Raw genomic sequence first — 13547 nt, forward strand, 5'->3', positions numbered from 1 at the left:
CAAGTATTATTTGAATTTTTTTTTGATCAAGTTACCTTTGAAAAACATGTCAGTTATTATGTGTAATGTCAATTATATTAATTTTTTTGTTAATCTGATTAAAATGAGTGACCAGAAAAAAGTGCGTACTGAAATTATTAAATATTTTCAACAAAACCCAACTTGGTCTTACAAAAAGTTGGCCAAGCATACAAAGGTCTGCCGTCAAACTGTTTCCAATGTTATTAAACAGTACCGGGAGAACTTGTCAGTTGATAGAAAACCTGGTTCAGGTAGAAGGAATGGTCCACATGATGTTTCTAAAGCCAAAAAAATAGAACGCATTTTCAAAAGAGCTCCCAACACATCCGGTAGGAAAGCAGCCCGGTTAGCTCAGTGCTCGGACTATTTGGTACGAAAAGTTAAAGCTAATGCAGGTTTAAAAACATACAAGGCTCAAAAAGTTCCTGACAGGAACGCTACTAAAAATTTAGAGGCCAAAAACAGAGCACGGAAATTGAAGTCAAGTTTTATAAAAAAATATTCTTGCTGCATAATGGATGACGAAACGTATGTTCTGGCAGATTTTTCGCAACTTCCAGGTCAAAAATTTTATGTTGCTGATGCTCGAGGGAATGTTGAAGAAAAGTTTAGGACCCAAAAGCAGACAAAATTTCCCAGAAAGTTCTTGGTATGGCAAGCAATATGCAGTTGCGGCAAAAGAAGCCACTCATTTGTTACAACGGGCTCTATAAATACCGAAATTTACATCAAGGAATGTTTACAAAAAAGGCTGCTTCCATTCATAAGACTTCATAATGTGTCCACTTATTTTTGGCCTGACTTGGCATCCTGTCACTATGGCAAACAAGCCCTTGAGTGGTACAAGAACAAGAGAGGCAAATCCTCCAAACTGCCCGGAGCTAAGGCCAGTGGAGAGATATTGGGCTCTTGTTAAAAGAGAATTGAAGAGTACAAAAAAGGTGTCCAAAAGTGTGGTAGATTTTAAACGGAGATGGACTACATGTTCGAGCAAAGTGACAGAAAGCACTATAAAAACGTTAATGGAAGGGTTTCCGAAAAAGGTTCAAAATTTCATCACTAGTGATTAAAACTATAAAAATAATTTTTTTTGTAAATTGTAATAATAATTTCAATCAAATAAAAAAAAAATTAAAGCTGTAAGTTTAGTGGTTTCTTTTTTATAAACATATATGTATGTTAAGAATTTTTCGATCTCACTCCTTATATTCTATATCACAAAAAAAAAAAAAAAAATAATAATACTGAAGAAATTGACCTACGCCTATTACTAACATAATCTATGTTTAAATAGATTAGCTAGTCATTGACAGTCAATCTTCTTAAGTGGTCAAAGTTTGAATGTCTGCATTTTTCTAAAAATGTCAGGGTCAAATCTTCAATAATGGTGTCTATGGTCTTTTGGCCTGTCATTGAGTGTAAGTCCCTTGTGGGAAATCGCATAGGAAGATTAAATATTATCTTCAAGTTCTTGTTCTGTATAATCTGTAATTTTTTTCTATGTGTTTTCGCACAGTTTATCCATATCGGACATGCATATGTTAAAATTGGTCTGATGCAAATTTTATATAAAAGGAGTTTATTTTTAGTGTTCAGTTTGCTCTTCCTATTTAGAAGGGGATATAGGGATCTACCACATGTTACTGCTTTTGAACAGATATTGTCTAAATGTTCTTTATATAGAAGTTTGCGATCAAGTGTTACCCCTAGGTAACTTATTGAATTTGAGAATGGTATTATTTTCCCTTGGATAGAAAAAGGTCTAGATGGAATTCTTTTGGGCGATTTATTAAATGGGAAAATTATGGCCTGCGATTTGTCTTCATTAATCTTTATCTTCCATTTAGTGAAGTACTTATGTGCCAATGTAAGTGATTTTTGCATACGTTTGACTATTGCATTGGATACTTTACCATGACTTACATATGCGCTATCATCTGCATAAAAGGCAACATCATTACCATTTTTTGTCTTAAAATCCGATGTGTATAATGAATATAATAGTGGAGATAGCACTGATCCTTGCGGAACGCCCGCAGGTATTGCCATATCATTAGACCGACTACCGTCAATCTCTACAAAAAATCGTCTATCACTAAGAAAACTCTTGATTAATTTAATTAAATATAAAGGCAATCCCATTCTTCGAAGCTTATAAACAAGTCCTGCATGCCAAATCGAATCAAACGCTTTTTCTATATCTACAAAGAGAATGCCTGTTGAAAGTCTTTTTCTCTTATTAAAGTTGATCATATTAACAATTCGTTTGATCTGATGGGTTGTTGAGTGTTGGGCTAAATCCATATTGGCAGTCATGTATAAGATTATTCTCATCAACAATTGCCTTCAATCTACTAAAAATTATTTTTTCAAATATCTTGTCTAAACTGCTCAAAAGGCTGATTGGACGATAACTAGTGGGTAGTTTTGGGTTTTTACCCTTTTTAATAATAGGAATAACTTTTGCTATTTTAAAGTGTTGAGGAAAATATGAATTTTTTATGCAGAAATTAAAAATTCTAACTAAAAAAACTAGCGCCATATCAGGAAGTTTTTTAAGAACTGTATTCTGAATTCCATCAAGACCCGGAGCCTTTGAGTTCTTTAGGCCTTTAATATAAAATAATATCTCATCTTTGTTCGTTAATATATTCGAATCAACATCAACATGAGTTTGATCGAGTGATATATTTACTAAATTTACCTTTCTGTCAATTGGACCATAAAAATCAATAGTCGTGAGATGTGCATTAGAAAAATGGTTTGCTATGATGTTTGCCTTTTCGGTGCTATCCGTAATAATACCGTTATTGTCTTCTAGGGAGCACATTGATTTGTTCTTCCCTTTAATGTGTTTAGTTAATTTCCAGAATTTCTTATTTCCTACAGGAAGACTAGAAAGTATATCTGTCCACTGTTTGTTCCTGGCTTCTTGGATATGAATAGATATTAATTTATTCATTTCTCGAATTATTGCTCTGAGGGTATTTTTAACATTGTGGTCGAAACATCTTTGGTATTGTCTTCTGTGCCTATTTCTGATTGCAATTAAGTGTTTACATAATGAAGTAATATGCAGAGCATTTTGTTTAAAAGATTTCCATGGTATAGCCTCTAGACAAGCATCATTTAATATGTTAGTAAAGATTTGAATAATATTTTCAACATTAGATAATGATATGTCCCTATTTAGATCAATAGATAAATTAATTTTGTCCTCAATTATTTTACGAAAATGATTCCAGTTGGCCTTCGAGAAATCGGGGAATAATTTCTCAACTTCTATGACGTTCTCGTTTATACTAAATGAGATAGGAACATGATCAGAATTTAATTTAAAGGGGTGGGAATCTATATCAGAAAATGAAAGGGATGAGTTGGTAATTATAAGGTCAATAGTTGAAGGTCTTCTATAAACACGGTTTGGAGGAAATCTAGTTGGACTTAATGGATAATAAATATAATAGTTTGATGATAATTGGTGATTGAACAGCTCCCGTCCTGCCTCATTTATTTTTGCACAGTTCCAGTTGTGGTGATGGGCGTTAAAATCCCCTAGAATAAAAAAATCCCCAGTCACTTTTGTAAGTATATTCAGATCACCAAGAAAATCGTTTGTGAACTTCGGGCAATAAGCCGATATAAGCATGACTTCTTTGTTGTTGATAATTATTGACAAGCATATATTTTCAAACAGCTTTGTTGGAAATGGACTCTGTAGTTTATGTTTTATTGATGATCTAATTGCAATTGCAACACCTCCGCCATGAGTAATTCTATCGTTTCTGTAGATTTTATATCCGGGTAATGACAGCTTATGTCTTTTAGTAAGAAAAGTTTCGTTTAACATTAGAACGTCTATTGATTGTTCTTTAATAAAAAGATGTAGTTGAACGGATTCTGATGGGTTTGTAATGCCTTGACAGTTCCAATGCATTATTTTAAGGCATTGTAAAGTTTTTAATTTAGATTGCATATTTGAGTAAAGACATTACAACATTAAGTTGCTCTGCTTTTGTAGTACACTTACGAAGATCAGCTATTGCTCCAGAAAATATATTAAATAACTCGTCGATAGTGAACAAGTCATCGTGGTTAGTTTGTTGGTTTGAAAACTTTAAAGCTTCAGCGTAGCTTCTATTAACGTTAGGTGGTCCAGTGTTATGGACTTCAGTATTTGTGGGATTGTCGTCCGATAAAAAGTTAGGGTTTTTATACGAATTACTTTGGGTTTTGTTACGTATTTTGTTGCTTAAATTTTGGCGCATAGTTATGTATTCTTTGCGGCTAGGGGGGTCATCGGCTCTGTGGTTTATATTTTTTAGGTTCTTGTTAAAACAGTTAAAACATTTAAATGTTACTGCTCCATCTTGTTCGGTTTTATTGATATTACACGTGGAATAATCATGTCCACCTCCACAAGCAATGCATGTATTATTACGAAAACAATTTCTGGTTCCATGGCCGTATGTAGCACATTTTGTACAAAATGTTGGACCTTTGTTTCCTTTTGACGGGTTTTTCCAATGGACAGCAATTCCACCTAAGAATTTAATTTTGTGTATATCACTTTTGGAGTGACGTGATCTGTCAAATTCCAGCATATATAATGCGTCATCAATAGAAGATCGTGATGTTATAATTACTTTTATGCTCACCGCAACAACATTAAATGTGTTTTTTAGTTCATCCGTAATTTCTTCGGCACGAGTTTTTGGAAGACCAAATAGAACTAACTTGAAAATTTTTTTGTCTTTTAAATCATGTGTATAGAATTTAAATTCATCTTTAGCAAGCTTTGTCTTCGCAGTAATGAAGTCCGATTCCGATGAGGAAATAACTTTAGTGCCTATCGACATACGTTTATATTGGTATGCAGTTCCAAGTTTATTGTACACACTTAAAAACCCATGAGCGGGATCAACAACAATTGGAGGTATTATAGTTTTATACTCATGTTCTATTTCTCCTTCACTATAAGTATCGTTGTCATCTAAATTTTCCAAATCTTTGAATCGATTGGTGTTATTACCGATTTTATTTTTGGGAACACTTCCCCAAAATTTTTTACGTTTATTAATATTCATTGTTGTAGAAAAGAATAATAAACAAGAATAACAAAAATGCACTACATGCAGTTTTATTATTTCTCTTTACGATTTTCTGTTTTGATGTACTGAGTTTTGTTTTTGTTTTACAAAAAAATCCGTTATTTTTAATATGCGTCTGCTCGCGATCAAAGACAGCTTGACACTGAAAACTGGATGATGAAATTTGTTCGTCAATATAAATTTGTTTACTCTATTGAACCATGACTATTACAAAACTAATATGTATATCATTTTACTTGTACATCTGTAACCAGGGCTGAATTTGGGAAAAAATCGTCAATATCCCAATAAAAAAGAAAAAAATCGTCATTTCGAATTTTAACAAGTAAGAGAACTATATTCGGAATTTTAAATAACCTCCACCTAAATATGATGGTATAACAACTGAAATAATATAACAATTGTTAGAAAGACTAGTTTACGCAGAAGATATTTTATTTAAAATGTACAAAAAATTGTATCTAATTCAGCAATTTATAACTGAAATTCCTATAACGTGATTTTTGTGTATTTATATGAGAGTTGTGGCCAATTATGGACCAATACTCACAAAATTCAGTATTATGATTTTTTAATACAAATTATTGATCTGAGTACTATTTTAGTTTAATATATGGATGCTATGACCCATTATGGTCCTAAGTATTTGAGGGCTATTTTTGTAGAATTTCATATAAACAACGCTATTAACAATATTGGACCTTACATGGTAGCTATGCTGAATTATGGACCAATATTTAAAAAATCTTGTAGTACGATTCTTGGATACAAATTACTGATCGGTGTTTTTTTCAGTATAGATTTTTTTGGATATTTGTGCAGGTTAATGTGTTTTCCTGAAGTAGTTTTCATATGCAGGCTATGACCAATTATGGGCCTATCATCATAAAATTTGGTACATCGATTTTTGTATATACTGAATAAATTTGTGTTGAATTTCAACCTGATAACTATATTTGTGAGAAATTTATGAGGATTTTAGTGATTTTCGGGAGTGGACCTTATATGGGAGCTATGGTTAAATATGGATCGATATTCACAAAATCCAAAAGAATGATTACTGGATACAAATTACTGATCTGTGCGTTATTTCATTTTGATAACGATATGTTTTAAATATTTTTTAAGGTTAATATCTTTTTCGGAAATGGGCCTTATAGGGGAACTATGACCAATTATCGGCCAATCTGCATAAAATTTGGTACAGTGATATCTATGTATAACATGATAAAGGTATTTATAAAAGATTTATGAGTACTTAACTGATTTTTGGAAGTGGACCTTATATGGGAGCTATGGTCAAATATGGACCGATATTCACAAAATCCTGTAGTATAATTTCTAAATATATATTACGGATCTGTGTGAAATTTTGTTTTGATATTGATATTTTTTTAGATATTTATAAAGGTTATTGTGTTTTTCGGAAGTCGTCCTTATATGGGAGCTATAACCAATTATCGGCCGATCTTCATAGAATTAGGTGCAGCGATTTTGGTATATATGGGGATTATTTATGTCGAATTCCAACTTTATAGCGACATTTATAAGACATTTATGCTTATTTAAGTGATTTTCGGAACTGTACTTTATTTGGGGGCTATGGTCAAATATGGGCCGATCCCCGAAAAATTTTGTAATATAATTTTTTTTTACCACGAAACTTATTTTTGCTGAATTTTCTATGGATATTCCTATTCTGTAGGCATTTATAGACCATAGAACCGTATTTCGGGAAGAAAATTGTATGGGGGCTAGGAAAAATCATGGACCGATTCTTATAATTTTCATCAGAGTTACTCCTTTTATCATAAGTGTAACGACTGCAAAATTTTATGATATTAGCTGCAATATATTTACAAAAATGACCAAAAAAATTTGAAAATTATCAATTGTTTTTCCACATTGTAATTTATAATTTTGGTTCCACTGTACCGATTTCGCTGATTTTCAATACCAAACTGCTTAGGACAACAATAAACATGTTTCTTGCAACTCTACGTTTGTTTGCGTATTTTGGACGTGTTTTACACAGACGGACGGACATGGCTCAATCGACTTAGAATTTCATAAGGATCAATAATATATATACTTTGTTGGGTCTCAGATGAATATTTCTCAATGTTGCACACGGAATGACAAACTTATATATACCATCATTCACCACTTATGGTGGTGGAGGGTATAAAAATCATAAAAAAAAATCGAAAAATTAAAAAGGTAAAGATTTCTAACAGGAATTTTAAATTTCTATTTAAAAAGTGAACTAAAACACCACATTTATCAAAAAAACATTTCTTAAAATTGAAGTTTATAAATAAGGGATCACTAAAATAAAAAGTAAAGCTCAATTTAATTATAATACAAGGTTTCATTCAGAAGTTTTTTTTCAATTTTAAATAAAACACAAAATAGAATTTAGTGTCTATAATCTTTAATATGACCCGAATGAACAATATCTGATATTACTTTTTAAATATAATTTCATTAAAATATAGCATTTGGTCCATTCGGAAGGTAATAATGCCTGAGATTTATGCTTGGCGGCTTCAATTGAATGGGGTAATATCATTATGTTCTGAATAAATTTTGTCAAAGTAGAAAAAATCGCTTTAGAATTTTTCCGTTTTATTTCAGTAATTTATTTACAAAAATTGATTTAAAATCTAATAATTTTAATTGACAAAATTCAAAAATCTAAATATTCACCAACAAAATGAGAAAATTCTTTAACTATTTCATAAAATAGTACAATATTTTCATAATGCAGAAAATCGTAATTTTCGAGAAAAAATCGTCAAATCGTCATATTGCTATTTTTGAAACCAAAAATCTTCAAAATGACGATAAATCGTCAAATCTGGCAGCTATGTCTATATTGTTCAAAGCTAGTTTGAGAACATATAAATTATACTAAAAATGTAAAATTGGTTGATTATTTCTAAATAGGATTCCAACAAATTAACCTCTTTAGTAGTACGTATTTGCATTTATATTGGGGTTGGCAAAATTTAACCTCTTGTTAACGAAATTTTTTTATATGAAATTTTGTTCAAAAAATATTGATTTTTCGCAGACCCACATTAGTACATATACATGTAAGGGATTTCACGTCAAGTGAACCAACTTTTAAAATCTATGTCTTCCGATTGAGATGAAATTTGCACCAAGGTTAGACTTATTTGATAGTAATTCAACTCTCGGAGTTAGTGGGGGTCAAAATTTGACATTTTGGCCAAAAATGTGATTTTTCTTATCTATGTAACATACTACCTATTGTTCTTAGCAAAATGTGTCCCAAATAGTTTAGATAGCTATTTCTTCAATCGTTCGAAAAAAAATATTTAAAAAAAAAAAAATAAAAAATTTTTAATATTTTTATACCAAATCAAAAACTTTGTTGACATTTTTTTTTCAAAATGGATCCTTTTTTTCTTAAAATAAAGCTTAGATATTTTCCTTGAGAACCTATTTGATCGCTTAGTGGGATGCGAGTTCGATAACTATCAAAAAAATGTTTTGTAACTAAAAACATGCATTTTTTATACTTTTTTTTGCAAAATCAAAAACTTTGTTGCCTTTTTTTCGAAATGGGCCCTCTTTTTAATTTTTTTTTGCTCAACAGAAAGCTCAGATATTTTCCTTGGAGACCTATTTAGTCGCTTAGTGGGAAGCGAGAGGGATATATATCAAAATAAATGTTTTGTAACTCAAAATATACAATTTTTGATTTTTTTGCAAAATCGAACTTTTTTCCAAAATGGGACCTCTTTTTAAATTTTTTTTTTGCTCAAATGAAAGCTTAGTTCCATTCCTTTAAGAGCTTTTTAGTCTCTTAGTGGGATCCGCAATATCGATCCATGATTTCACCTACCCCTAATACAGATGTCATAAATATGATTACTACTATGCTGAAACCCAGATAAAATTCTGCACAAATTAGTTCTAACTACTCTGAAATTATACTAACGAAATTAATAATAACACTGTCCAACAGCATTTTTGGAACATTCTATAATTCTGAAAGGGCATGTTGGGTAGATCATTTTTGTAGCATAAACTCATATGCTGAATTTTGTAAAAAATGTTGTAAGTTAATATCTGAGAGAATTCTTATTATCAGAGTTATATTGTGGAATTTTATGGGGATCATTTTTGTGGAAGATCTTAACCCTCTATCTCTTCTCTTTTTAGGGGTAAATTTGACCCTTTTTTTTGAGAAAATCAAAAAAAGTCCTTTCAAAAAGGACATTTAAGGATACAGATATTCTACGAAATTTTTCGTCGTAAATTTTCAATGGGGATAACCAAGGAACAAAAGTTGTAAATAAAGCGCTTTACACTTAGTTAGCAAAATTGCACGACATTTTGGGTTTCACATTTTTTAAAAATATCTCCAAAAATCCAAATATGATCCCAATGAACTGAAATTTCAAATATAAATAGTTCTTAAGGAGATCTACAAAAATATGCATACATATGTAAGTTATCTCTTTTAGTTTAAGAGATATTTTGAAAATTTATGGGGATAATTTTTGTGGAGGAAATTAACCCTCTATCTCTTCTCTTTAGGGGTCAATTTGAAAATCAAAAAAAAGTTAATTGCAAATGTTTAAAAAACAGTATTCAAATATGGAATTTTTTTAAGATATCGGAAAAAGTACCATTATTTACCCAATTTTACAACTTTCAATCGATTTCCGGCACGTGTTCTAGTTATCCGTTTTAACTTAAATTTTGCAGTAGTTAGTTTTAGCTACTAACGAACAAAATAAGACCCATCCAAAGCAAATAAATTGTTTAAGGGCATGTCTAATATGCATTTAAGTAATTTAAGCTTAAAAACATTATTAGAATGAGAAAATATTCTCAATTCATTTGGTAGATTATTCCAGCAACGTGCAATTCTTACAAAAAAAGATCTCTCATAGAATGAATAAACAATTCTATGCATTATAATCTGCGGATTGCGGGTAGAACGACTGAATGTAAAGCTTCTATATAATGGTGCAGGCTTGTGGGTTTTCATTATTTTATAAAAAAGTAGCAACGAACGAAGCTTTACAAAAATAGAAAAGGGGCATTCGAGAAATAAGGAAACAAAACCAGAAATATGCTCATATCTGCTAACCTTATACACGAAGCGAACAATCGTGTTGACAATACGATTTAACTTGGCAATATTAGTGGTAAGAGTAACCGAAATAAGTTCCAGGCAATAAAATATTTGAGGCATTAACAGTGAATAAGCCAGCTTAAACCTTACATGAAATGGAAAATATAAATTAGTGGAAAAAATTCTACGTAGGGTCATCAAGATTCTACCAAGAATAAAATCAATATGGCAATCAAAATTTAATTTATAGTCAAGTAAAATACCATGGCACTCGTACACTATTAAGAACAATATTAAAATCAACAACGAATCGATCTGAAGGTACAACTGACATTGCTCTCGTTTTTGCATAATTAATAGTTAAACTGTTTTCATTAGTCCAATCAGATATACACCTAAGACTGAAATTAATATTATTCTCCAGAACATCTTTGAAGTCACGATCACATTTAAAAAGTAAAATCACATCATCTGCATATAAAAATGACTTACACATAGATGAATTTACTTTAGATGGTAGATCATTTATATACAATATAAACAGGATCGGGCCAAGAACTGATCCCTGAGGAACACCAGAACTTAAAGAAAGTAAGTTTGAGCTAACACCTTTTTTTTTGGCTGGTCTAGTGTGTATAAGTTTTTTTTACTCACTCTTTATCGTGATGAAATTGGACATAAATAAGTTTTATATGAAGATAAATATGTCTACCAACTTTTGTAAGGATCAGGTCCAATGAAATGGACCTGGAAAGCACTTAAATTATATTCTTTTTTTAAAAGATTATTTCAGAAGATTCCATATTTCTTGTTTTATTGAATTGTTATGTTTTGTTTGGTTTTTATGTTTTTGTATTTTTTATTAACAAAATTCTTATAAAAGTACACAAAATTCGTGTTTTTCCTTTAAATATAAAAATAAAATACAAATTATTCGGTTAATCGAATAATTTAAAATTAACCGATTATTAACCGATTAAATCTAAACCCCGATTAATTATTTGCTCGATTAACCGATTAAACCAGGAACCCGATTAATTGAATACCCTAAAATTTATCCATGAAAATTGTTGTCAAACTCAACAAGAGATTGCAAAATTATTGGGAGCTACTCAAGCAGCAATTTAAAAACAATTTCGTGCATCAGGATTCTTACAAAAGCAGGGAAATTGGGTACCATACGACCTGAAGCCAAGCGACTTTGAAAAGCGATTTTGTATGACCGAAATGATGTTTAAGCGCTATGAAAGAAAATCAGTTTTACACCGAATTATTATTTGCTGTAGGTGAAGCCCGGCAAGCTGAATCGACACCAAAGACAAAATGGTCCTATCTATTATAAGCTGTTGAAATCTGGCCAAACCATCACAGGGAACCTGTATCCAACGCAACTGATTCATTTGAAGTGAGCATTGAAAAACTCCCAAAATATGCGGTCAGACATGAAACCGTTATATTTCATCATGACAACGCTCGGCCACATATTTCACGGGATTAATAAACGTATGGTAATTATTGCCTATATATTTATTACTTTACTTTTTTTGAAAAATGGATACAGTAGAGAAAGAAAGTCATTGAAAGGAGAGGAAAAGCTTATTATTTGAAAAGTCTGCAATTGCAAGTTATGTTTGCTATTAGTACAAGGTTTACAGCGCCTCTGGTGGTGAGTATTCTGATTATTCAAGATATCTTAAGGCTATTATTTATTTGTTTTTCCTCTACGACATATTAATTAAGGAGAGCGCTGTGACGTATACTAAGTTGTTATTAGTAAACTAATTTTGTTGATTATTGGCAGCCGCTATGAATAGAACACAGGCAAATGCGCTGACTGAGCACCCTCAAACTTAGTAGTTTAAATGTAGGAATTCCACTCAATTTCCTAATTATTATTTAAATATTAATAGTTTGTTTGAAATAAAATTCAAAAAGTATTACAAATTATTTGTATATGTACTTTTAAAGAACTTTCATGATTTTTAACATTTGTAACCAGCAATTTAATTTTTTTGCTTTTTTTCTCTCAAAAAATTTTTTGTTCCACAAAGAAAAACTTTTTTTGGTTTATTTTGCTGTTGATGCGTTTTTTTTTTCATTTTGGGATTTTATTTTCTCTTTTGATGATATTTGTCTGGTCATAATGGTCTATATTCTACTAGACTATGTTTTCTAAGGAGTATTTTATTTTTTCGTTATACTTTTACGACCTTTAAATAGTTTATGTGTTTGCGAAAAATTCAAAATTCAATTAGGATGAAATATTTAATAGTCTTTTTCATATAGTAGCTGGCGTCTGGTCTTGTCCATTTATGAAATTATATTATGTATTGACTTAAGTTTGAAAAGCACGTAGAGAAAATATTGTAAACATTTGTTAAAAGGGGTTAGAGAAGTTTTTATTTGTGTTATTTATAAAGTTACTTTTTTTATTGAAATAACATAAAGAGTAAAATTTCAGGGAATAACATAAATGCTGTAGGAAAATAGTTTTAGGATAAATATAACATTAAATATATTAACTATAAATCATGTATACTATTTTTTTATGTTAACCATGCCGAATCTAACCTATAAATTTATATTTCCATGAATTTCTAATTACGCCAAATACTTTCTACTCAGTTATAAATGGTACTAAAGGTAGCCACAGTAATTCACAAGTAATATCTCAGTGCCAAACATTTGCATTTCATAAACAGGCAAAACATACAATCTCGTTTAGACTATGGCCCTTAAAACAAACACATAATGTAATATAGGCTGGAGAAAAAGTCTATTCGGTTTAATTGGGAGATAAATATTCATATAGATTAAACACTTAGAATTTGTTTGTGAGAAAAACTGTTTATTTGTTTCGGAAATTTTCTAGTTCAGATCTACTTCAGGTTCTAGTTTAGGTTCTAGTTCAGGTTCTAGTTCTAATTTCATTTACAAAAACACGTACGATAAATAAATAATTTTCAGATGTGGTCGGGTTAGCTTTGCGACAGAATGAGACAATGAGAAAACCAAATGTTTTTAATCTGCAGTTTTTCGTTGGATAATAGATAATCATATAATGAGAAATAGCTTCGAATTAATTAATAATATTTGAGCTTAATTTACTAAAATCTAAATCCGTAATTAAAGAATGTCAGCCTTTCATTCCATAAGTCCATTCATAATATTGAATTTTTTATATTCAGGTTCTAGTTCAGGTTCTAGTTCAGGTTCTAGTTCAGTTCTAGTTCAGTTCTAGTTCAGTTCTAGTTCAGTTCTAGTTCAGTTCTAGTTCAGTTCTAGTTCAGTTCTAGTTC

This window comes from Calliphora vicina, chromosome 2 (assembly GCF_958450345.1).
Source record: "Calliphora vicina chromosome 2, idCalVici1.1, whole genome shotgun sequence".
Taxonomy (NCBI): Eukaryota; Metazoa; Arthropoda; class Insecta; order Diptera; family Calliphoridae; genus Calliphora; species Calliphora vicina.